Source organism: Mastigoproctus giganteus, chromosome 13 (genome assembly GCF_048544385.1).
Source record: "Mastigoproctus giganteus isolate SK-2022 chromosome 13, ASM4854438v1, whole genome shotgun sequence".
Classification (NCBI taxonomy): domain Eukaryota; kingdom Metazoa; phylum Arthropoda; class Arachnida; order Uropygi; family Thelyphonidae; genus Mastigoproctus; species Mastigoproctus giganteus.
Genome location: NC_143587.1, coordinates 94,668,004 through 94,694,827, shown reverse-complemented (window position 1 = coordinate 94,694,827; position 26,824 = coordinate 94,668,004). Strand labels below are relative to the sequence as shown.

At 37.6% G+C, this 26,824-nt stretch overlaps 1 protein-coding gene across 2 annotated transcripts in view; it reads left to right on the top strand.

Annotated features, from left to right (window-relative positions):
• Positions 1–26,824, top strand: part of LOC150076265 (potassium voltage-gated channel protein Shal-like) — a 311,258-nt gene that overhangs the window by 31,336 nt on the left and 253,098 nt on the right. The window lies entirely within an intron of this gene.

Genomic DNA, 26,824 nt, shown 5'->3' with positions numbered 1-26,824 from the left:
TATAGTTTTCAAAATTTTATAGTGATCCAAGTTTTAAATCCTTTTGCATTTATCATAAAGTACGCAAACTTGCTGAGGTAATAAATTAAAGAGTGAAAAATGCATGCAGAAAAATGCCAAAAATAATCCAAACACGCATGGTTCCACTAAAATTCTGCGTGAAATTTACCCTCATGGGCAATACAGTGGTTAGGGTTCGAATTCAGTTTGACCTGAGGAACTTTTATGGGTTTTTTTCCAGCATGGTTGAGCTGGTCTTAGGAGAAGGATTTCACGGTTTTCTCTCATCAATTCAAACATTTCATCGACCATAGAATAGGCCCAATTTAGAGATACGATAAACTGATGCCTCGTATCCTTATTTTCTTTGGCGTAGAACAAAGCAAGCAAGCAGGAAATTCATGCTGTTAATTTATTATAATGTGAACGTTCGCAATTTGTTTGATGACCTTGTTTCCGTTTAGATTACGAAGAGTAACATGTATACAGTATGTCCTCGTTTATCAAGTAATCCAGTGGTGGATTTGCAACTCAATGTCAGTTTCGACTTGATGATTGGAGGAATTCGTTGAGGTCTTTTCGAGAGGAACAGAAGTCTCAAATTTACAGACTTTTTTTTCCTGTGTTTTCATGCTGAAATCAGACAAATCGGCTTCAGGAAGCAGAATTTTACAGAAGCTGTATATGGCCCATGCTTGAGTTGTCTTAGCCCTAATCTAAATAATCCAGCTCCCTAACGATTCATCGTTCCTAAGTTGAGAGGCATCCGTACCGGTCTGCCTTTGACAGATATTTTGAAGCACGTTATGAATAGTTCTTGCATGAATTTTAGAGATGAAAAAATAAGGCAGTTTTTGTATTTCCGAATATTGATTGCACAGTTAAGTTCTTGTGGCCGTCTTACAGCATTTTGGACAAAATTTAATGCGTACGCGTTGTTCTGCATTTTTAGGCATGATTAAATGAAACTCATCGCATAATCAGTAACTTTCAACGATGAGCATGGACTGAAGCAATGAAATTGAGTGTGTATATCCGTATTTATAACATTTTTGATCAACCCTTGTATGGGCTTAGCACCGAAGCTTCTGCATTTTTAACTTCTTTCAACTGTTCATTTTTCGTAGAATGCTTCTTTAGAGCCTGCAACATTATAATATTATTTTATGTTGTTTATTTTTTATTGTCTGATTGTTTTAGGTTAGTGAATTTCCATTTTGTTATTAATGTTTCTGCCAATTAAATTTATTTGTCTTTGTTAATCCCAAACGAAAATGTTTGGAATTAACAAAGTTTTAAGTGAAAATTTAAAATAAAATACGCACATGCATTTCGATTGAATGGTTTTTGTTTAATTTAAACGCCATAAAGATTCCAGTATCACGAACACCTTTGAAATAGTGATGAAGCTTTGTAGTAAGAAAAATTTGAGTTCAGGCTGCATTGTCAAAAGAGATATTTCTAAGTTCTCGCAAGCAGTCTGGTAGCTTTGGAAAAATGCAGGTATACTTGATCTTTTGTGGGATGAAAAACACTGAAAAGTATACAGCTATACTGGCATATAATGATGGTTCGTGGCCTTAATTGCCTCAATGCAAACTCGGGATGGCAACAGTGGTTACAATCGCTGTAAATTTTTCGTAGTGAACTAAGGATGTGAGGTGTCAGGATATTATCTTTAAATTCCACGTATACATCACGGTCAATTTGTCTGTTTTGCAAAAAACCATGCTTTCTTCTCCCGATGGCAGCTTCATCAAAAACGTCTTAATGGGCCCAGTATGATTGGTCGCTACAAACTTTGGTTCCAAGAATAGGGTGTTGTTGCAAAAGATGTAGGCTGCTTTGCTTGTGGGAGGTACAACGAAATAAAATTAAAATGGTTTTTGTTTGATTTGATTCATTAAGCCACGCTATCGGGAAACTAAGTTCTTGCGAAATTTTAGGATAAAATTAAAACACAAAAAAAAAGAGCAAAACACTTCGTAGTCCTCTATGATGGCTTGACCAGAGGACAGAAACTCGCAATGGGTGATGCCAGTTGTGTTCCACCAGGCACAGAGCAAAATCTTCTGTTAGTGAAGTGGGCTTTTCTCATTGAGTATAGGTTCACACGATGATAACCAATGATGATGGGGGTTGTTCTATTGCTGTACGTAGGCCAATTTTCTTCTCGTAACAACCAGACCGAAAGCTGCTCATGTTATGATGACGAAGCAGCGATAAACCTTCTGTTTGTTTCTTTTTACTTTACCCCCATTGATCAACTTACCTAGCTGGTGGGATTTTTAAGATATTTATGTGGAGTGAAGTGGATCAATGACTACATCGTATTTAAGCTGTTATAATTCTTTGAGCTTCGTAGAAGGTTTTAATAGGAGCATATAATACAGAGGTGTTTAGTGCTTTACATACAAAAATGCTAAGTTTTGTAACATGTTTTAATTAACATTTATAGCTTGCTCCCTCCCGTATTATCTTATTTATCATACCCTTTAGGATGGAAGCCCTGAGCTTGCATCAGACGTGACGAAGACCTTACTGAGTGTAGTACGAGTAAATGAGTTTTATCAGCGGCCTATAAATATTTCTGGGGTGAATACGCTGCCTAAACGACCCCATCTTGTATTCGGACGTTTCACTTTGACTTTCTCTCGCTTCGGGTTTCAAGAATTCCCAGTGTTGTCATTAGACGTTGCTATTGTGACACACCATTCATCTCTCGCTGGCACATCAACCCCTTACCACCGCTGCCAGAATGGCGAACAGTTTGTCTGGAAAGACGAGATAATTTTAAGACATTAAAAGACAGCTTGGAGTTGCTACTGCATACTTTGTCCTTTGTGTCGTAATACGTCAGAATATCCAGTTGGCAGTATCTCAGCAGCCTAATGCACTATACCCGGACTTCTGTAATCATATAAAGACATTACAAAGGCTATTATGGGTGGTGATGGTGAGATTTTTAAGATGTTTCGAAATATCATCCTGTAGGTATAAATAAGACGTACAAGGTTGAGGCAAATTCGGAAGTTGAAAGAACCCTTCTTCGAACGATGAAAAACTATATCATTAGTGCAAGGAAGTTATTAATGTCAATACCTTGTAGCCCAACATACAGTAATTTGTTTGATTTACTCATTGAAAATCCATTGTCATTTTTAGCTATGTACACCTTTGAGCATGAAATGTATATCAGATGCTTGAGCGTGGTCAGTGTCACTGTATCATTCACCCCTGTTCTGTTCAGTGTTCATGCACTCTTCTTGACCCTCGTAACGTAACGGGTAACAGGAACGCGCTGTTTATAGTTTTAGAACATTCAAAATAAAGAGATAAGTGAATAGAACATATATTCACTTATTTATCTATAAATGAGTAAAATAAATAAATGAATGTAATGTGTTGATGAGGCAGATATTGTTGGTATATCAGAGACGTGGTGTCACACAGATATATAAGGAATGCAGAACTGGAATTTGAGAAGTACAATGTGTACAGGAAGGATAGACAAGATAGGAAGAGAGGAGGGGTTATACTTAGCTAAGAAACACATAAAATCCAAGAAAGTGAATCCAGTCGACATCGCTGGACAGTGCAGTGTTGAGTCAGTTTGCCGTGACATAAGCATTGGGAGATCAAAATTGAGAGTAGGAGTGTGCTATAGGCCTAATGACTCTGATGAGTATAATAAGAAACTGTACAGGGAAATAGAGTGGGCCAGTAAATCAGAGAGTCTTATAATGGGGGATTTTAATTTCCCAGATATTGACTGGAATTTGGGGGCTGGTTACTCACACAATAGCAGGGCTTTTGTGGATTTATTGGATGATTGTTTTCTACATCAGCATGTTCGGGAGGCAACTAGAGGGAGTAATATACTTGGTTTAATTATCAGTCGGGATTCTTCATGCATTAAGAATCTGCAGATAAAGGAACCACTAGGTGGCAGTGATCACAGTGTGCTGAAGTGGGATTTACTCAAAGAGGTAACTACCATTAGGGGTAAAGGGAAGGGTTATTGCTTCCGTAAAGGCGACTACGATGGACTGAGACAGTATTTAAATTCTATACAGTGGGACCAACTGATGATGTTACCAACAGCAAATGCAAAATGAGAAGCATTCAAAGAACTTATCTTGGAAGCTACTAGGCTTTACATACCAACTAAGAAATATTGTTCAAGGTTTAGGCCTAAGTGGATGTCAGATGAACTAATGAGACATATGGCAGAGAAGAAACATGCATGGGATACATACAAATTAACACATGACACAGAAGCCTATGATAGATACAACTTGATCTGTAACCAAGTTAGAAAGGAGGTTAGGCAGGCGAAGGCAGATTACGAGAAATCTTTGGCAAGGGATGCAAAGAAAAACAGCAAAGAGTTCTTTACATATGTAAACTCTAGAAAGAAGGGGATGAATCAGATTGGTCCACTTGATATCGATGGGTCAACTGTTGATGATCCTGCTCAGGTAGCTAACAAACTAAATCAATATTTTGCATCGACATTCACACAGGAGGTGTTATTCAGCGAGGGGAATGCCAGAGGTGTATTCAACTCTGGCAGTAAGCTAGATAATCTTGTAATAACTGAGAGTAAAGTGGAGGAGAAATTGTTGAAGATAAACACAAGAAAGGCATCCGGGGTGGATGGGATCTGTCCAGTTATATTAAAGGGGGCAGCAGAGGAAATAAGCAAACCCCTAGCCATAATTATGACAGCTTCCTTGGACTCAGGGGAGGTACCCATAGACTGGAGATGTGCAAATGTGACCCCAATTCACAAAGGAGGATCAAAGGCTGACACAAGTAATTATAGACCTGTGAGTTTAACTTCTGTTCCAGGAAAATTAATGGTGACACTAGTTAAAGAAGCACTGCAGGATCATTTAGACAAGACTTCAGTTATAGCTCGGACACAGCATGGTTTTCTTAAGGGGAAGTCTTGCCTGACCAATTTGATGGGATACTATGATGCAGTCACAAAAGAACTGGATGCAGGGAATAACTTTTATATTATATATTTGGATCTTAGAAAGGCTTTTGATACTGTTGCACATGGAAGACTGCTGCACAAATTGGAGCAGTGTGACATTGGAGGCAAATTGCTGCTGTGGATAAAGGGGTGGCTGAGGGGGAGAAGACAGAGTGGTAATCAATGGACACTGCTCGTCGTGGACTAATGTTATTAGTGGAGTCCCTCAGGGCTCAGTGTTGGGTCCATTATTGTTTTCTGTATTCATAAATGATATTGATGATGGTATATCAAGCTTAATGTCGAAGTTTGCAGACGATACAAAGGTGGGCAGGGTTGTCAAGGACACTACTGGCACTATTCTGCTGCAACAGGATCTGGAAAGGATGGGCTGAGAGGTGGCAAATGAAGTTTAACATTGACAAATGTAAAGTACTACATATGGGAAACAGCAACCCCAGAGCAACGTATCAACTCTGTGGTACTACACTGACAGTGGTAGAGAATGAAAGGGACCTGGGGGTGGTTGTGGAAGCAGATATGAAGTTCTCTGAGCAGTGCAGACGGGCTGCAAAAGTAGCTCATGGTGTATTGTCAATGATATATAGGAATTTTTCTAGCAGAGATAAGGAGGAGATTATTCCCTTGTATAAGGAAATGGTCAGGCCACACCTAGAGTACTGTATACAGGTCTGGAGGCCTCATTTCAAGAAGGATGTAGAGCTGCTGGAACGAGTACAGAGAAGGGCAACAAGATTAGTGAATGGAACAAAAGGGTGCTCTTACGAAGAAAGGCTTAAGTTTTGCAAATTACAGTGTCTGGGGTCTAGGCACCAGCGAGGTGATCTGATAGAGGTGTATAAAGCCTTAAATGGTTTGAGCATGCTCAATGCTGATGGGATTCTTCCTCTCGCTCAGAATAATCACCTGAGAGAGCATAAATTCAAATTGAGGAAAGACAGATGTAGGATAGACGTGCGGAAATTGCCTTTAGCCAGCGGGTGGTTGGTTGGTGGAACAGACTTCCATCCCTTGTCGTGGAAGTTGATAGCCTAAATAAGTTTAAGGCTCAGCTGGACAGGTATTTTGAATGAACAGAGGGATGAAGTGGAAGTGTTTTTTTTTTTTTTTCGCTGATGCTGCATAAGCTTGCTTTCTTGCATCAAATGCCTCTACTAATGCTAATACTAATGATTTTTAAAGCTCTCCGACGTTTCTCACAACCTAGTTTCAATATAGTATAAGGGAGGTGAATAATGGATTCGATTTTTTTAAGTCACGTGCACCGTGTGTGTGTGGCGCAAATTTTAGTCGCATTCCAGTTTTAATTAGTTGAATAAAAAATTAATACTTTACGAAGGAAATGAAAATACTCTTAAAATTACTCGTGACAGTCACCGACGTTTATGTAAAACAAAAAAAAAAAAATCATCTGTATGCAATGTTGTTGTTGTTGAAAAGATGATAATCACATTTTTTCCCAAAGAACTCACCGAACACCAAAAAGAGCCGCATTCCTCTTTTCCAGCACATCTTGATGATTGCTATGGACATCTGTAACAGATTATCATTCGACCTAGATTATATCTAAGATTGTATCTGACCACACTTTAATTTGGACACTACTTGATAAAAAAAAAAAACCGCTTGTTTTGTGTGCAGTTTCTTTGATTAAAAGCTGCTACGCAATTGTTGTTTCTTTTTTTTTCTTTCTTTCCAGTTTATGGCAATCCCAAAAATGGAAATTGATTTTGACAGTTAATGAGCTAGTAGCATTGGCATTAGTAGAGGCATATGATGCAAGCTTATACAGCATCAGCCAAAAAAAAAAAAAAAAACTTCCACTTCACCCCTCCGTTCGTTAGAAATACTTGTCCAGCTGAGCCTTAAATTTATTTAGGCTAACAACTTCCACGACAAGGGATGGAAGTCAGTTCCACCAACCAACTACCCACTGGCTAAAGGCAAATTTCAGCACGTGTATCCTACATCTGTCTTTCTTCAATTTGAATTTATGCCCTCTCAGGTGATTATTCTGAGCAAGAGGAAGAATCCCATCAGCATTGAGCATGCTCAAACCATTCAAGGCTTTATACACCTCTATCAGATCACCGCGCCGGTGCCTAGTCTCCAGACACTAATTTGCAAAACTTAAGCCTTTCTTCATAATAGCAACCCTTTGTTCCATTCACTAATCATGTTTCTCTTCTCTGTACTCGTTCCAGCTCTACATCCTTCTTGAAATGAGGCCTCCAGACCTGTATACAGTACTCACGGTGTGGCCTGACAATTGCCTTATACAAGGGGATAATCACCTCCTTATCCCTGCCAGAAAAATTCCTGCATATCATTGACAAGACACCATGAGCTACTCTTGCAGCCCGTCTGCACTGCTCAGAGAATTTCATATCTGCCTGCACAATTACTTCCAGGTCCTTTTCATTTTCTACCACTGTCAGTGTAGTACCACAGAGTTGATACGTTGCTCTGGGGTTGCTGTTTCCCATACGTAGTACTTTACATTTGTCAATGTTAAACTTCATTTGCCACCTCTCAGCCCATCTGCTCAACCTTTCCAGATCCTGTTGCAGCAGCATAGCGTCAGTAGTGCCCTTAACAACCCTGCCAACCTTTGTATCGTCTGCAAACTTGGACAGTAAGCAAGATATATCATCATCAATATCATTTATAAATACAGAAAACAATAATAGACCCAACTATGAACCCTGAAGGACTCCACTAATAACATTAGTCCCCGATGAGCAGTGTCCATTGATTACCACTCTCTGTCTTGTCTTCCCTCAACCATCCCTTTATCCATGGCAGCAATTTGCCTCCAGTGCCACACAGCTCCAATTTGTGCAGCAGTCTTGTATGTGCGACAGTATCAAAAGAATTTCTAAGATCCAAATATATAATATAAAAGTTATTCCCTGCATCCAGTTCTTTTGTGACTGCATCATAGTATCCAATCAAATTGGTCAGGCAAGACTTTCCCTTAACAAAACCATGCTGTGTTCGAGCTATAACTGAAGTCTTGTCTAGATGATCCTGCAGTGCTTCTTTAACCAGTGTCACCATTACTTTTCCTGGAACAGAAGTTAAACTCTCAGGTCTATAATTACTTGTGTCAGCCTTTGATCCTCCTTTGTGAATTGGGGTCACATTTGCATATCTCCAGTCTATGGGTACCTCCCCTGAGTCCAAGGAAACTGTCATAATTATGGCTAAGGGTTTGCTTACTTCCTTTGCTGCCTCCTTTAATATAACTAGATAGATCCCATCCACCCCAGGTGCCTTTCTTGTGTTTGTCTTCAACAATTTCTCCTCCACTTTACTCTCAGCTATTACAAGATAATCTAGCTTACTGCTAGAATTGAATACGCCTCTGGCATTCCCCTCGCTGAATAACACCTCCTGTGTGAATGTCGATGCAAAATATTCATTTAGTTTGTTAGTTACCTGAGCAGGATCATCAACAGTTGACCCATCGATATCAAGTGGACCAATCTGATTCATCCCCGTCCTTCTAGAGTTTACAGTAAAGAACTCTTTGTTGTTTTTCTTTGCATCCTTTGCCAAAGATTTCTGGTAATCTGCCTTCGGCTGCCTAACCTCCTTTGTAACTTGGTTAAAGATCAGCTTATATCTACCATAGGCTTCCATGTCACCCATTAATTTATATATATCCCATGCATTTTTCTTCTCTGCCATATGTCTCATTAGTTCATCTGACATCCATTTAGGCCTAAACCTTAAACAATATTTCTTAGTTGGAATGAAAAGCCTAGTAGCTTCCAAGAAAAGTTCTTTGAACGCTTCCCATTTTGAATTTGCTGTTGGTAACATCATCAGTTGGTCCTATTGTATAGAATTTAAATACTGTCTCAGACCACCGTAGTCGCCTTTACGAAAGCAATGACCCTTCCCTTAACCCCTGATGGTAGTTACCTCTTTGTGTAAATCCCACTTCAGCACACTGTGATCACTGCCACCTTGTGTTTCCTTTATCTGCAGATTCTTGATGCATGAAGGATCACTACTGATAATCAGATCAAGAGTATTGCTCCCTCTTGTTGCCTCACGAACATGCTGATGTAGAAAACAATCATCCAATAAATCCACAAAAGCCTTGCTAGTGTGTGAGTGATCAACCCACAAATTCCATTCAATATCTAGGAAATTAAAATCCCCCATTATAAGACTCTATTTTACTGGCCCACTCTATTTCAGTGTACATTTTCTTATTATACTCATCAGAGTCATTAGGCCTATAGCACACTCCTACTCTCAATTTTGATCTTCCAATGCTTATGTCACATCAAACTGACTCGACACTGCACTGTCCAGCGATGTCGACTGGCTTCGCTTCCTTGGATTTTGTGTTTCTTAACTAGCAGCATAACCCCTCCTCCCTTTTTATCCTGTCTATCCTTTCTGTAGACGTTGTACTTCCCAAATTCCAGTTATGCATTCCTTATATCTGTGTGACACCACCTCTCTGATATCGTGACACTATCCTCCTTTGAAGATTTGAGAAATACCTCAAATTCATCAAATTTATTTACCAAACTCCTAGCATTGGTGTACACGCAAGTATGCATACACCTGTTCCTATTCTTGGCTACCCTAACACAACCCATGTGTTTACTTGTACCGCAATGGCTCCCAGCAGTCTCTGGAATATCCTGCATCTTGTTTTCCAGGCTGCTGCTCATTCCAATAGAAGCAGTGCAAGAATCACTTTCACCTCAGCCAGTGGCTACTGTTAACAAGTACAGAACAGGCTGAAAACAATTCTACCCCTTGAGCCTTGCACATTCTTTCCAGGGCCGAATTGATCTACAAGGCTCTATATTTAAACGTTGCTCACGGACGTTTTGTTTTACTGAACTGATAATATTTCCATGTCTTTATCCCATCTGCACCTCGCCCCCCCCACACACAAAAAATATTAAAGATCAGCAATCGGGCGCGAAGAATGGAATCAGCGAATTGAACTGCGCATATGCTCCGTGTTGCCAGCAGATTTTATGTAAATCACTAATTTTATGTAATCATCCAATGTTCATGCCATTCGCTATACTGGGAGAGATGTCCAAATAATTTTGGTTTGCGTAATGGGTATCCATATTTCCTTGATACAATGAGTTCAGGGAATCAATTATCGTGGTATTGAGATATTTGAGATTTCCATCGTAACCTCTGAAAACAGAAGGAACACTGAAAAGTCGGAATGTTGGCTTAGAATCAAAACCTCAAACCTGCAGCGAGCAAGGTGGTTTATTTCGGTGGATGATGAGCTTCTACTCTCGTCTAGCACCACTTCCTGCCACTCATCGGTCATCTCAGCGGAGTGGCAAGACATTCACACACAGCTCTCAGATGCGATTTGAATTTTAGTTCCAGCAGTTTGGTGTTGCTTGCAGCAGTGGTAAACGATCGTTGTCCTTCCGCATCTCTGACAAAGGATAAATTTGAATCCTCCCAAAATTTTATGCGCTTTTATGTACACCGTAATCGAGTTGGATGAATCTCGAGTTTTTCATTCAGCAGAACTTTCAAATGATTAAGGAGTCACTAGAAAAGTTATCCACTTCAATATGAAATAAGTTGGGGAAAAGAGTTTGGAAAGCTGTGACACGTTTTTCTGTTTATTTCGCTGAGCTCTTGAGGATCCAGAAGCTACCCAGAGGGACAATTCCTAGTAATTATCCAATATTTTTGTCGCTCATCAGTCATTGATAATGAGTCTTTTTTTTTAATTTAGGAGATACTTGCGAATTAATGAATTTATTATATCCTAGCTGATTTGGGCGTAACAAAGAATAATTATCACGAATAAAATCTCAGATCTCAAGAAGGATAAGCAGTTCGCAAATGGAGTGGAGTTATCAGTCACTGCTCTTCAAACCACGTTTCTTTCATGCATGCTGAAGTGGGGGTGATGAATTTAATGAAATGGAATGGATTGGTGATTAAAATTTTAACAAACGAATGAATTATTCTTTAGAAAAATCATGCCAAAATGTTTAAGATATTTTTTTTCCTTCGTAGAGTTTCAGCTGAAGACAACTCTCCAATTGGACAACCTGGGCGTATAATTGCATCTCACTAAGTTAAGCACTTGTTTGTCACTCAAATATAAATGCGTCTACAATTTCTACAGAACTAGGAAAATAAATAAGTGGCGTCTTAGTTTTTGACACGAAAGAAGTAATCTTACGCCAGATGTTGATCAGGTTATAGTTATTAGCTCTGGAATTACTAGAGGCAAAAAGTAAATGATAATTAAATTAAAACTAAACTATCATAAGGCACAGCATACAAATATTGGCCCTGTTTTTAGAGATGGACGTGCGTACTTTGCAGTTTTGTAGAGGGATGTTAGAGAGATAATCCTGAATTAAAAGATCAGCGTTTCGGTGTCAGCTTTTTATCGGATATTGCGGAAACGAGTTTTAAATAATATTAATCCATCTTAAAGAGGTTTTAAGATGGAAGTCCCCCCCCCATCAATGGCTGGATGGAATTTCTTAAAGTTCTTTTCATTTTGGACTGAAGTTTAGCTCTCAAGCGATATTAGGTTTCTCCCTAAGTTATTTGAGGTTTTCCATCCCGCACGCATTCAGTTTGGCCGTGAATATACATGACCAACGTCAGTTAACTTGCCTTGACCTTAGTTCGCCGTTACTGTTCATTTATTTAGAAAAAGTTCATTTCAGAAATGTTGCTTCGCAGTTAAAATAATCGCAATTTCCTACTAATCCGTGAAACATAAAGGTTACTTTGTCCTTAACCTTTTTTTTACTGTTCAAAAGTTCAAAATCGAACTCTCCTCATTCGTGCACGCCGAGTTCAATGCGCCATCTACAAAATTTTCAGTTCATACCATTATTGGCTTTCATTACTGTCCAGTTTTTCCCTTGGGAAACCAAACCTATTGCATAACCTGACCCAAGATATTCTAAGTGTCCTCAAAGTAATTCAAACACGGAAGCGAATAAATGTAAGAACAAAGTAGGATTAGATGTCAGAAGTCTTTGGGGGAGCGGATGAAGTGCGTGAATTTTATTTTCCCTCTTTATTTCTAAACCATTTTTGCTCTTTGAAGAAGCCTTAACCTTACTGCGATTTAACAAAACCATTATATACATTGGGGTGCGGGTGGAGGGGAAAGAGGGTACAATCGCTAAATACTTTAGAAAATGCTCAGATTGTGTTGCAGTAGAGCATCTTAAAGAGATCGCCGATGTGGTAAGTAAATTAAGCTCGTTTATCACCATAGTGCACTAAGTTGCTTTCTTAATGGATACCTTTACAATACAGCCTTTTGGGCTACCCTCGCGATGTGCGTGTTTGTACCCAAGGCCATTATTTTGAATGTCCATTACAAGTACTTTTCTAGGACTGAAACGACCACAAGTGACGCACTAAAAAAAGGAAAGAAAAAAGTGACTTATGGGTTTTGTTTAACTGCGCATGACTGGGTTACCTTCGGGTGGACTACTCACTCACGTACAAAAATCTTCATTTCGTCGTCATGGGAATAGGAAGTGCTTTTTCCACAAACATGGCCAGCCGAACAGATTGGGAGAGCTATTTTTATGACAGTTAGGGTTAGTGGGGGGAGGTGTGCAAGTAAAATACGTCGATCACGAGATAGAAGAAATCACGGGGATATTGGAGCACGTTTATTGACAAACCACGGGACTCTTTCGTATTTTGTTTCCATCATTTCGTTAGCGTTATTATTCAAGGTTCGGTGCATGTGTACAGCTTCGTGATCTTCCAGATGATCGGTTTACCATGTTCGTATATGAAGAGATAAGTAGTTCTACCCCTATTAGAGAAAAAAAATGATTGGGGATAGAAAAGGTGCGTGCGGCGCATGCATTTATTATTATCGCCACCCGCTAGTTACTCTCTAGTTATGGATATTGAAATTTTATTGGGCATTTGAAGAATTGTTTCGGAGAGTGCCCCGTTGGGTCATTATTATTCGCATTACTAGAAACGTCATCATATGGCTGTGACTACTACTGGAATTTGGGCGTTTTTCTTTTTTCTTGCGACGAGATGGATCGATACAACCTGTTTTCTGCTGGGGTATTCAATATACTTACGCAAGAATCGTCCGTTAGTTAGATATTCGTTGCACTGGAACCAAAAATTAAAGAAAACTTCGGTGCGTGGAAGAACCAATCAACACTCAGATGAGGAAGAAGTTTGCTGCCCTCCCCTAAGAAATCATATCGCTGTGCAGCGAAAAGTGGGCTATCACATGTCATCTGATATGACAGAAACGTATGGCATTGGGCATTCTGTTGGTTTTTTTGTTTGTATACGCGTGTACTTTGCTGAACACCAGCATTTCTTTTAAATTGCGTATTTTATTATCGCATTTCAGAAATGAAAGTTTTTTGTGGCGTTGTTGTTTATATAGCGCATTAGCTTCTGGGGCCATATTGCGCTGTGTCCATTATGCTTGTACAAGAGTGTGCTCACTGTCTGATTTGCATGTTGTGTGGACTGAAAAACATGCAATAACTAGGAGAGAAAACCTTTCTTCTCTTGAAATTGACTGACGACAGTCCCGATTGAAGAGTCCTTTAAGAATTTCTTCAGTCTCCAACTGATTCGAACGCAGACCTTTCCAAGCGAGTGAGCAAAACCACTATACCGTCAAGGAGAAGGCTGTATTGAATCCTTGATCGAGCAATGGATGGCTTTGGGAAGCCAGAAGAAACTTACATTGGACCTTGAAGTTTTGTAGATAAATGAGAGCAGTTGCTCAAGAGAAGTTGACCTTAGTCGTCTTGTGTCATTAAACCCAATAACTCAAGAGAATAGAATGAATTCGATCTGTTTGGAGTTGAATTGTAAACAGATGCCATTTAGTTGCTGCACCTTTCCAACTCGTCGAAGGAAATTGTGGGATTACAGATGTCAGTTGAGGACAGCGGCTATAGAATTGTTCTAGTGAAGGAATGTAGCAGAAACTGAACGTGCGTGTCATAGGGAATGGAGTCAGCTTATGAATTAAATATCCTAATTAAACTAACTGCTCTCCTTTAGATGAATTTTAAAAATATTTAAAATTAATTTTTAATGTTCTGAAACGTGGATGAAGCTGTTTTTAAAATTACGTTACTCTTATATTATTCCAATTATCTTATTAATGTGTCAAGGAAACAAGAGTTGGATTTCAACAGGTGTGTTGTTGAAGGTAAAATGTGCTTCAAAGAACTAAATAAAAGCAGTTTTATAAAAGTGTCGTTGGCGTTACCAACGTGATCTTCTACAGCAGGTTGTGTGAGAGAAGGTGGTGTATTATTTTCTCAATAAGTGAATCAATGGGCTTATTCCAATTCCTGTATAATTGATACCCTCCAAATTGAAAAGAAAAAAAAATAGAGCAGTTTGTATGCCTATTACTGGCTTCTAAATCAAGAGTGTTGATTGAAGAGTTCTTTTTGCCAAATTTGGTGATCGAATTCGCCCTAAAATAGTGACAAAAATTAATGCGTCCTAAACTTTGATCGCAAAATCCATAACATAAAAACGATATCGAACTGAAATTGATTATGCGTACATAAGTTTTTATTAATTATAATAGTGTAGTTATTTATTATTAAGTAAAAAAGGTCAGAAGTAAACGATTTTGATTTTTATAAATTGCAAAGTGTCATTTAATGGTTGGTTTCCATGTCTTCAAATGCAACTCTTGCGTGGATCATATCTTATTAATACAGGAAGTTATCTTAATAATGTCTTCTGAACCACTATCAGATTCTTCCATCATTGATTGCTATTCAAGGTTTCGTTTTGTTCTTCGAGATCCAGTTGTTGATATCTTCGCTCCATTAAACCTAATGAAACAGACATATTCTTCTCTCTCTTTTTAGCCCAACTTCGCTTTCTCATCATTAGCGACATGAAAATAAATTTCCTTCTTTTCCTATCGAACTGCTGAAAACATCAACGAACACGGACATTGGAAAAAATAGGAATTTATAGAAGCACGCGACTTTGATATGCATAACCAGTTTCAGCACGAAAATGAAGCGGGAATGATAGAAACACGCAGGAGTAAACAAGAAAAATAAATACTCCCATCATCAGAATATCTCCTTCCACCACGGAAGAGCTTCAGTGAAAATATTCTCCACTCAATCTCTGGAGAAAATCTGATTTTGCTTCAAACACATCGGTGTACATAATCAGGAGTAAATTACGTGGAAAATTCCTTACGATAATCTGTCACTAACTCTTGCAACCAATATTTCTTATTTAAATAACATTTTTCTTCATAATCATGTTCACTATCAAACAAGCTCGTAAATTGTTTCAAACAGAATTCGATCACTGTGTGCTTGTGGTCCTTAAACGTTGTCTTGAATACTGTTTGCAGAAAGAAAGCGTATAAAAGAATCTAGTGTAGATGACTACAGTTTAAACATATTTTTATCTAAGAATTACTGATAGAAGTTGGATGCATGATCTCGGATTATGCTTTACTACGAATCGAATTGCTCGAATAAGATTAAGTTTATTTCATAATTCAAATAGGAATGCGTATAAAACTAGGAAAAATAAACGATCTTATATGCAAATGAATCGCATTTATTACTGAAACTCTGTTGGCCTTTATGCTTTTAAAGATTCTAAAAAATTTATACGAGCATTTCTTCAAGTTGGAACGAAAATCCAACCTGAACTCTTCAGGTTGGATTTTCGTTCTTTACTGTAAATTTTCTAATGATTTAAACTTCAGAAAGCTCTCGTAATTTACTACTGTATGGTTTCTTATAATTACTTTTGTAAGAAGAGTTCAGGTAAAGAACAATGTTATACTTCAGAAATTTATGGTAAATTTGAAGAAGAACACTGCGTTGGACTTTGTCGTATGCAATGCTGTTGACGTCTCAATGTAGAGATAATCGCTTTGGAATTATGTAAAACAAAGAAAAGTTGGTTTGTTGCTGTAGAAAAAATATCCCTAACTATTTATATGCTCTCGATATCAGAGGGTAACTCTCACTGATAGCCTTAATCTTATCAAGTTTCATTCGAAATTTATATTTAATACCTCATACTATGTCTATATCCAAAGAACGTCCCCACTTTAATAGCGCTGTCAAAAACAGCGTCTTGAAGACGAGGGCAAATTTTGCGGCAGTGGTTCGTGTCTAAGAGAGGGAAACGATTCCTTTTCTCTTTGCGGCATCAAGTTCGAGAGGTCGCTGCTGACCTGGATATCGCGCTTCACTGAATGCTCTCCAAACATTCTTGGGCTATTGCCAACCAGGCACCGCTAATGCTATTAATCCATCACACATCCGAGAGTACATACCGCTCAGGTACAGTCGCTAGGACTGCAATCGCCTCTAGGAACACTGCTTTAACTTCCCGTCGGAGCAATTAACCGCAACCATGGAAAGATGTGTGTTAACAGGACTCCACGTTTGGAAATCTGCGTCGATATGTGGTTGTTACAGGAATAATAAATCACAAGCCGTTCGTAGAATACGAACAACACGAAATGTCGCTCATTGACATGTACTCCGTTCTCTGGCATATCGAGTTACAAAATGACCTGGATCGTTTCCTCAACTGTTATTATCAAATTCTTCAAACTTCTCTCCTAAGAACTTTCTAGAATATGAATGTCTGATTCCTTGGATGAAAAGATGTTTTGGCTTAACTTGATAAAAGATCGGCAATTATTTTAAAACAATTCAGATAAATTATACCGGTCTAAGCTCCAATAAACTTCACGCGATCTTAATTTAGTCTTCTTTTCTTATTTTTTCCATTTTAATTTTGCTAATCATACGCTGTTTTTAAATGCTCTGACAGGACTGTTGAATCAAAAGAAAATGACTACCGAAAGTTTTAAAAATTATAATTTGATATACGAATTTAAAATATGAAGTAAAAATGTATAAAATTAAAACGCCATTAATAACAAAATACTTTTAGCTAAAATGTATTTTTTTACAATATGATAAAAGCGTCTGTAAAAAAAAAAATAATAATAATAAAGTAATAATCTTGTTAACTTAATATCAAACCAGGCTCTATAAATCTCGTTTCTGTAAATTCGGCTTCAGGAAAGATAATAATATCCTTTAGCTAATTCTTTTAGTACACTTGATTAACTAAAGAGTATTATTATCTTTCCTGAAGACGAATTTAATGTTTCAATTACGAGTGACATTTAAAACATCTATTACCAATATTAAATAGTAAACTGTTATGAACACAATACGTGATATTTACTGTTAGAAAGATAAAGTTAGATTCTTATGGTCTCGGTTTTGACATTCTTTGCTGCGTCCACGTGCCAGTATTTATGCTCCTGTGAGAGAAAGAAGTTAAACATCGACCTATAGTATTGTATCGGAAACGCCGAATCTATAAATTGAAAAATCTTCCCGGATTCGTTTCTTAACGTAACTGCACGTTTTAGTGCTCTTATTTCAAATTCCCACAGCGCGCTTTCGTATTATCAGCTCTTTAATTTTACCTTTGCCGTTAGCTTCGATATTTTATCCAGTTTCTTTCGCCTTCCATCAGCCTCAAGGCCATTTTTACTCATAATGTTCTTGTTTTTATTAAAGAACAAAGAACGCTGATAGGAATATACTCCGCTGCGTAATTCACTTTGCCTGAAAATAGCAAGTTGATAATAAAATGAATAACAAAGAAGGATTTCATACCAATGGGAAGGAAAACCAAGGAAAGGTCAACGATGTATTTGTGTGTAACTCCAAAGAAAGATTTTCGTTTCAAACTTCTCGTCACGAAGTTTGCAAGCTACACTGAAATGTTCAAATCTCCGTAGGTTGTGCTCTTTCAAAAAATACCTTCATGTCTGTTTGAAAGTCACATCACCATTCCATGAAAGACGAGAGTACTTGGCATGAGCGAATGAAATGCTCGTCACTCACACATATCTGGCACCCACCTGTTGTTTCATTTGCTGCAAACTGCCATCGTTCCATCCAGTTGTGTAAAAATCGAGCTCCCATAGCATCTTGTACAACGACAATGTCGTGAAAGCTGCGCCTTTCTTTCTCTCTCACCGGTCACAGTTATGGCCTTTTGCACTCTAAATACAGCTGAAGGTCAATAGATTAAACTAATCTGATTTCTAATGGCGCAAATTAGCAAAGAGGACCTAGCGCGACTGCCTAATTTCAGTATGTTGTTGCGAACCAAACCTCAGCTCTATAGCAGAAGATAAACATCCAATAGAGAGGAATTCAGCTTCAAGTTTTGAAGGCCATGGATTGATCTGTGCTTTTTCTCCTCCATCGAAGAGCTTCATTTTAGTGGCTAAGGAGAGGGGGTTTGAATCCTCATCGTTCCGCTTCTTTGCACCTGAAATGGGTCTTTATTTTAAAAACAGCTCAGAAAATATGAGAGGCAAATTTTATGACAAAATATTTTAAACGCATCTATGTATACATACATATTTACATAATTGATATTCATCGTATGTAGCAGTGTGTTGATTTAATTTGCTATCGGGTTCAAGACATTGTACACTAACAACTGAGCACACTTTGCAAACACTATGGAAATCATGAATTTTAATTGGTCTCGGCCGAGGGTTGAATGAATACATGTAATAGAGTGCACGAAATTTACAAATATGATCTGTCTACGTCTCGTGGCATTATCTGCCTCGGCACTAATCCAACCTACCTGTTTGTTTATTTATTTATTTTTTTTTTTGCAAAAAATACAAGTCATACCAAAGACGTACTAAAGTCTTCTTCCATTACTTGATTTGCTCGTTCAGATCACCATAGAGATTCGCAATAATCCTGTTTCCTCTCGTTCCACGAACTCATCCATCAATATCAGAACGGTTTTGAAGGCAGGTTGACCTTCCTTAAAGGCAACCTGGTTATTGGTTTAGTAAATGGAGAGGGCTTATTGAGAAATCCAACCTTATCCGCAGACCCAATGAAGGGAAACAAATATCGCTGAGTATATTTGAGTATTATCAAGAGTAAATAGAATGATTTGCTTTTAAAAAAAGTTCTCGGAAATGGAACATAGCACAAAATACACTTTATGGATCTATCAGTGATCAAATGGCTTGCAGCGTGTTGTGGTATATTATGAAAAATTTAAGCCATTCTGTTACTTTTCTCTGCAATTATTTTCTGCCTCCCCACCGATAACTGATGAGGTTTTAAATATATTTAACTCACTTCTGGAATGCTTTATATACTGATTAAAATAAAATTGCCATAAAGCATCGATAATGCCAAATACAAAAGTAAGAGCATAATAATATTTATAAGGAACCGCAGTGAGTTACGATTATGAGTCGATGGTATCACTTATATTTTCCCTCTCTCTCTGAGAGGTAAGTGTCTGGCGGCCTGCCAGTATATCTCACATTGCATGATTACTGCTTGCCTGACAGAGTGATTTTTATGCAAAATGTACAGCTTAAAGATTTTTTTTTTTTTTAGTTGAACACGTACAGTGGTGATTCTACAGTTCTAGAAATTCCATAAAAATTGTCCCAAATTCCGATGATTCAGGATATTCAAGGCGGTATTTTAATTTTTTGAAATAAAACTGGAAAACAAATCCGAATGATATTGCATACGAAATGAAGAATGGGAAGTAATCTCTGCATTACAGAATATGAGCATAAATAAACATGATTAGGATATCGATGTGTTTATGATGCTCACCACTGTTTTTTAGAGAGGGAAAAATCGAATTGGGCAACGCACTTCAATTTGATATCCAAATCGAAGTTACAACTACGTCTTTTTAGAAAGGTAATTGCATAAATGTTTGTAGAACTTTGATGTCCTGGTGTAATTCTGTCGATAATAAAGCTGAATATGACATCGAAATATTATTTTCAGTTCTGGTATGCAAATCAGGAATACTAATACGTACGCAGTACAACAGGTATACTCATTTCTAATCCAAGGCACTTCACAGTGCTTTTGATTAGGCGCTCTTTTTCTGCAGCCACCAGAACACGTTTCGAAGTGAACTGTGTACAGAAGACTTCAGAAAAGGCGATGATACCGTCCGAGAAAACCACATAGTTTGTGTCCAAGCAGGAGAATCCATTTGACTTTGGACAGATAACGTCGCTGCAGAGGTCAATGGCTGAAGCTATCCTTTAAGGATGAGTTGAGATTGTCTTGAAACTGTTTTCAACGCGTTCTCATCTGTAAAGAACATCAAACATGATCATTTTCTTTATCATCAAGGATTAGGACACTATCGAGAGAGTGGGGGTCTGGAGGGGGCACGATAATGAACAGCTGCACCAATCCTCACATCTTTGAAGGGAGTATCCGGAAAGCCGAAATGTATACACACAAGATTCTTGAGCCTTTTGTGAGGCTATTCAAAAGTGCTATGGACTCGAATTCATTTTCATTGACGATAAGGCTCTTTCAAAAAAGGTTGCTGGTTGATGAATTCTCTAAAATTAAGGATGTTCGAACTGAGGGAAGTAGCAAACCTTCTGAAATTATTTTCAGAAGGTACGGCTAACTCTGTAAACAGCATAAATTGTTGTAAGAGTTATTTAGCTGTCGACAGTAGTCGTACTCTACTCCCTATTCAACACTTGAAATATGTAAGACTGTCCTTCAGATTTGGGTACTTATGGTGTGGTGAATCATGATTTATGGAAATAAAGGTATATTTCTTTTCAAACTCAGTTTAACTGATTATGGCATCTCATGTTTTATAGTCATAACTTATGCTGACACCAGTGTAATTTTATGAATTTTTATTCGATCCTTAATCATCTCTTGTTTTGTAAAAAAAAATGCACTAGAAACGCGGACTGAATTCAATGATCATAAGGTTCCTTTTAATATGGAGAAGTTCTTCAGATTATTAAAAGAAGATTTAAAGATTATCGTTAGCAGGGATATATTAGTATACAAGAATTTGATTTCCCGGCCTTCGAAAGGACGAGAGAATAGAATATTCTACATCTCACTTTGTCACGTTAAGTAGAAATGAACAAAATTACGGTACATAACTGTGACACAACTTCTAGTTAGAGATTCTCAAATCTATAACGAGGTATTCGTCACATAAAAGCTGACTCTGTTTCGGTTATAAATACAGCATTGAAATTTACGCGACTCCAATAAGAATTCTATCTCCAAAAAATCTTGGAGAAATTAATAAACAATTTACGTGCCCGAAAACACGAGTTAAAGAGAGCTTAACATCTCATTCGTTTCTGAAAATGAAATTCTTTTCATAGTTAAATATAAAATCTAAGTATTCGTATCAAATACAGGAAGAATCTTGGAGAAAGTAGTCGGATCTTATTTAATTCTTTATGCATCTATGTACATAGAAAAATAGAAAACTGTTTTCTTAGTATTGTGGTGTCTGTTTTCTTCTTTAGATTCCAACGCACCTGTTGCGTAACATTCGACAGACCTGTGTCTTTAATTATTATTGGTGTATCTAAAGTGAGTTATGGCCATTTCAGTTCAGTGTCGACTGTTGCACCGAATATCCTGTAAGAGCTCTTCACCGATATAATGAATGAGCTCACTCGTGACCTACTTCATTCGGGGAATGAAAAAACACCCGTCGTAAGCAGGGTTTAAATCAATATATTGGTTACAACCTGAGTATTACAATCGTAGTGCTGTGTTGGAGCCTTGCGTCAAGGAACTGGTTGGTTACCTCTGCATTTACAGTACCAACAGATGGTATCTAAGAGTGCAATATTACAGTTATTTATTGAATAACCAAGCTCGGTATACTGAAATTTAGTTAGTATACAGACTAAATAGGTCGCGCGCTCGTGTTATTTTTTTACCTACAAACCCTATTCTGATAAAAATGTTACTGCACACGAAGTAATTGTTTTGAAGAACTTTTTCTAAGAAACATAGTTTGATGTAGCATGGGAATATGGAAACCATCTGTTGAACTCAGATTTCTGCATTCGTACTTCAATGAGTATATGAATTCAGACTTCTCCGAAGTCTGAATTCATATTCCGTTGTTGACCGGAAACATTTCTAAAGAGATTGGATTAATCAGTCTCAGGCGAGTTTAAATCATTTTGCTCCCAAATTTATTCTGCTTTTTCATCATATAAACAGGAAATGGCCGTTATATTCCTTATGAATTGACAAAATCGGCGTCAACAAGAGAAGCTGAGCATATTTCTTCTTTTACAATGGAATGTCCCATTTTAATGAGCAACAACTTGGAGAAAAACTAAACCCATAATGAATAGTAGTAGTAGTAGAGGCATGTGATGCAAGAAAGCAAGCTTATATAGCATCAGCGAAAAAAAACCGTTTTACACATACATTCCCTCTAAACATTTGCCCAGTTCCTCCTTGAATTTATTTAAGCTATCAACTTCCACAACAACAGATGGAAATCTGTTCCACCAATCAACTACCTGCTGGCTAAAGGCAAATTTCCGCACATCAATTCTACAATTGTCTTTCCTCAATTTGAGTTTATGCCCTCTCAGGTTCGTAATCTGAGAAAGAGGAAGAATCCCATCAGAATCGAGCCTGCTCAACCCATTGAAGGCCTTATACTCAATCAGGTCACTTCGCAGGTGCCTAGTCTCCAGACGCTGCAATTTGCAGAACTTGAGTCTTTCTTGGTAAGAGGATCCCTTTGTTCCCCCTTACCAATCTTGTAGCCCTTCTTTGTACTCGTTCAAGCAACTCAACTTCCTTTCTGAAATGAGGCCTCCAGACCTGAACGCAATATATAAGCAAAAGCAGAAGGAATTCGCATTTTAATGCAGCATTATGACAGTATTACATGAGCACGAATAATGTGCATATTTTATTCAGCGTTTTGTAAATTATATGTCCCGGTATCGGAATTAAATGGATTAAGAAATCGAAATAAACAACGGTTTTTTATGAAAATACGTTTGTGTATTTTCAAACAGCAAATGTTCATCACCAAATTCCATGGACAAATTATCAAAAGAGTAAGCCGCGAGAGACAGATTCCAAACTTTTAATCCTTTATTAAAATATAAGATGTATGAAAATAGCCGGAAAGAAAGTTTGGTCTTTAGTAGAGAAATAATCATATCGAATAATGTTTGAAATGTATCCCGACTACGTTGTGAATTTTCCCCCTTACGTTAGGGTAAGAGGAAACGTAGTTTTCAGAATGAATGAAAAAAACACTGCCTGAAGCAAACATAGATAATGAAATGTAAATACAAAAAAGATGATTTAAAATCAGTTATATCAAAAATTTCTTACGAATACAGAAAACATATTAGATGCAGTTGGATTTCCAGAAAGGGGACAGGAAACCAAATGCTCAATGCCGTAAATTGCACAACAGATGCATCATTTTCATAATTTACCATTTCTATAATGAAATACCAGTTTGTTAAGCTCTTCATTAATTTAGAATTAATTATGAACCCCGCTGTCCTTTCGCAATGATGTCATTAGTGCTGATGGTACATAATTCAAGTTACTAATACCACTACTGACTGCCCACGCTGGACACACCGAACGTTGTTCCAAATTAAACCAGCAAACGTATAAAAACATTGTATATAATTTTGAAATTGGATCTTAAATAGATATACTTTTATTAGTGCGGTTTTGACCTTGTTTCTTGCCTTTACATAGAACAAGTGTCAATAGTGAACCGTCAAGATTAGACCATACAATTATCAGATATTAGAACTTGGCAACCAGTAATCGATTGTCGTATTCGTTCCTTCCACTAGGAGGCAGCAGTGGTGTACTTAAATCCAAATTTTGGTTATGAATAAATAATGGCTAAAACGAAGTATAGGGAGAAGAAAGCTAATTAAAGAAAAGCTTCATTAAGATGCCATGAGAAGCACTTATGTTAGAGCAGGACTTGGAGCAAAAGAATGGAAAGTGTTTAGTAGTTAAATATGAACTTTATCGGAAATCTAGACTTCTCTCTCTCTCTCTCTCTCTCTCTCTCTCTCTCTCTCTCTACATGTTTCAAAGTAGTTTTAATATGGCATTTGCGGAAACAACAGTTTGAATATTTTAAAGCTGTTTTTAATTCGTTTTGCTTATGATCTCGGAACGAATGGTCTTGTTAACCTTAAACGTCACATTTAGCGTGTTACCAGTCCTACCGAAATGAAGAAGCTCGAAATGGGTTTCTTTCGAAGGCATTTTTCTCTCCGGGATTGTTTAATGCAGTTTTGATCAATCCCCGATTAAGGCGGACAAGGGTTTCTTGTTTTCCAGGTACTCCACCAAAGTACCACAGTAGATAAAAATCAGTTTAATTGGCATATCGAGTTTCAAGAATCTCCAAGAGAGAAAGAGAATTTTAGCCGGTTCTTTCAGTCAGCAATTTGGTTCTAATTAGAGCGCTGATTGCAGTCCACAAATTTCCTGTTATTATGATTTTCTATTTATGTTTATTAATTATACTACCTATAATTTCGGCACCAGTGTATGTGGGTATCATTATATTACATCGATAGTTAATGATTTGTGCATGGATCTTAATTCGAAATGGATCTTCATTAGCTAAATAAGTATATTTAACCACCATGCGCATGCCAATTAAGATCTATTTCGCCGTATTTGTTTTATTCACGTGATCGTGGAAAAAATTAATTTCGTGAAGTTTAAGTATATGTTCCCTAAGTATCGTGGAAAATTCAACAAACAGAGCTTCCCTCTGCAATGATTTACATGTGTTACTATCGCCCAGGGATGAAAATTATTGCAATTAAGCTGACAGAGAATATGTGGGACAGTTCTTGCAAGTTAACATGCCAACAGTTTAAATCAATTAATTCAGCATGACAATCGATGCAATTACCTTCCACCTTTATACATACAGCCTTTCAAACAAGGCTTCGGCTGCGTGCTTAGAGCTGCCGATGGTATATGGCTGAAGCCTGATAGATCCAAACGCAAAGAACTTTGCAGCAGATATGCTGCATTGTTTATGTGAAGATGCAGACCAGCACATTCTTTTCATGGACGAAGTCAAGAATTCAAGAATTGTAAATTCTTCACACTTGAAAAATAAATTGTAAATACAAGCTAGGCGGTGCACCGGAACAAGCCTCTTCCATATGAGAATTGCCTCAATTGTCATTTTAGACCAGCACTTTGACCGCCAGCTTCATCACTTAACTCTCCTCAATTCCTTTTTCGTAGGCTTCAAAACAAAAGTTGCAAACGTGATGACGAACTTAAATGTAAGATCCTAGCTGGAGTTGACACAAAGGATACAGGTTTGTTGGTAAAAAGACACGGAGAAAATGTAAGTATGGTCTTAATATCTCTCATCCGGCTACCACCATACATATCGGAGTGTTTGGACTTTCTTCAGTAAAACTAATCGCATACAGCAAACTTTTTACATCCTGCATATAGTAGTTCTTGGATTATTAAATAGTTTTGGAAACCCTATATTTTAGTATGGTTTCTTTTTTTCTTTTGATTTTCGTATTCTGATTCCAAATTCGTGACCCAGAGTTGTCCTTTCATTTCCTCAACAACTTCATGATTTTTTCTGTTTTCAGTTACATAAAATGGAATTTTTATTGTAATTAAAATTCAAATAAAGAATAGTTTTGTTTTAATAGTTTACGTACCGCACGTTGCGGCATTGTACAACTACAAGACAACTCCTGTAGCTAGGGGCCACGCCTTTTTCTGACGAATTTCTGGCCAGAATTCAATTCAACGTAGGAATTTCATCGAAAATGATGCGTCAGTCGTGACTCAGGTGTTGCTGATCTGACCAGTCCACCGGCTTTTCATCCAATACATTTGTGTGACCATTTCTTACGAATTCCCGTAAGCTGAATGCAATTTTGTGCAGATAAATAATTGTTCTTGCCATTTACGCGCATCCTGCGTAAATTTCTTTTAATTCCCACGGACAGTAAAAATCGAGTTACAATTTGTTGTTCTAAAGCGGCACAATATGAAAGAGCGGCGGCCATTTTGGAAGGTGTATGCGACAACTTTGAAAGAAACTACAAATGCATATTACGACTCGCAGTATTAAGTACTAAATGGTAACTGACGTCGTGAAAAAGGAGATTCCATCTTATTTATAGACTTATTTTAGCACTTTTGTGTAGAAAACCGTCTGGAACGAATAAAATTGCGATTCCATTCACGATTATCGCACGCACATAGTCGGATGTCACATGCACATTAGCCTCATTTAACAGTTAGCTGTTTCCGGCGATACGTCATTGAACGTAGCAGAATGAAACGTTTCATTTAAAATATGAGTCTTCCAAGAAGCTCGTAGTATAGAGCACACGAACTTATTTTTTTTCTGTCTGGTATCTTTTTAATGTTATGTGATGAGATTCTGAGAAATCAGTGACGTAGGGAGTACTAGTTTTGTTTGTGCAAATACGCGTATTTGTTGACAACGACTCATGAATGTCTAGAAGAAATATGTACATAACAGAGATTTTTCAACTACGTCGTTAGTTCCCAAGACGACCGGAACAACACAGGAATTACAAAAGATTGATAGATCCTTTAGCTGAGCCTGGAATTCATCTTCATAGGTGTTAGTTGTCTCTTAAAACTCCATTCTTTCAAAGGTTTTTATCGAGATAATAGTCGAGTTATTTTAGAAACTGTGATGGTGTCAGGGTCGACGAACGCAGGAGGATCTCTTAGCACTGCAAGCTTTCGTATTATGTCAATGCTCTCAATATGAAAAGATCATAACGGAGAGCGCTTGCAGGCCATCACTACATTATCAAAGATTAGACGTTGGTTTTTAATCTATTAATGGAAAAATCCACAGATCGCGGGGCACCATTAA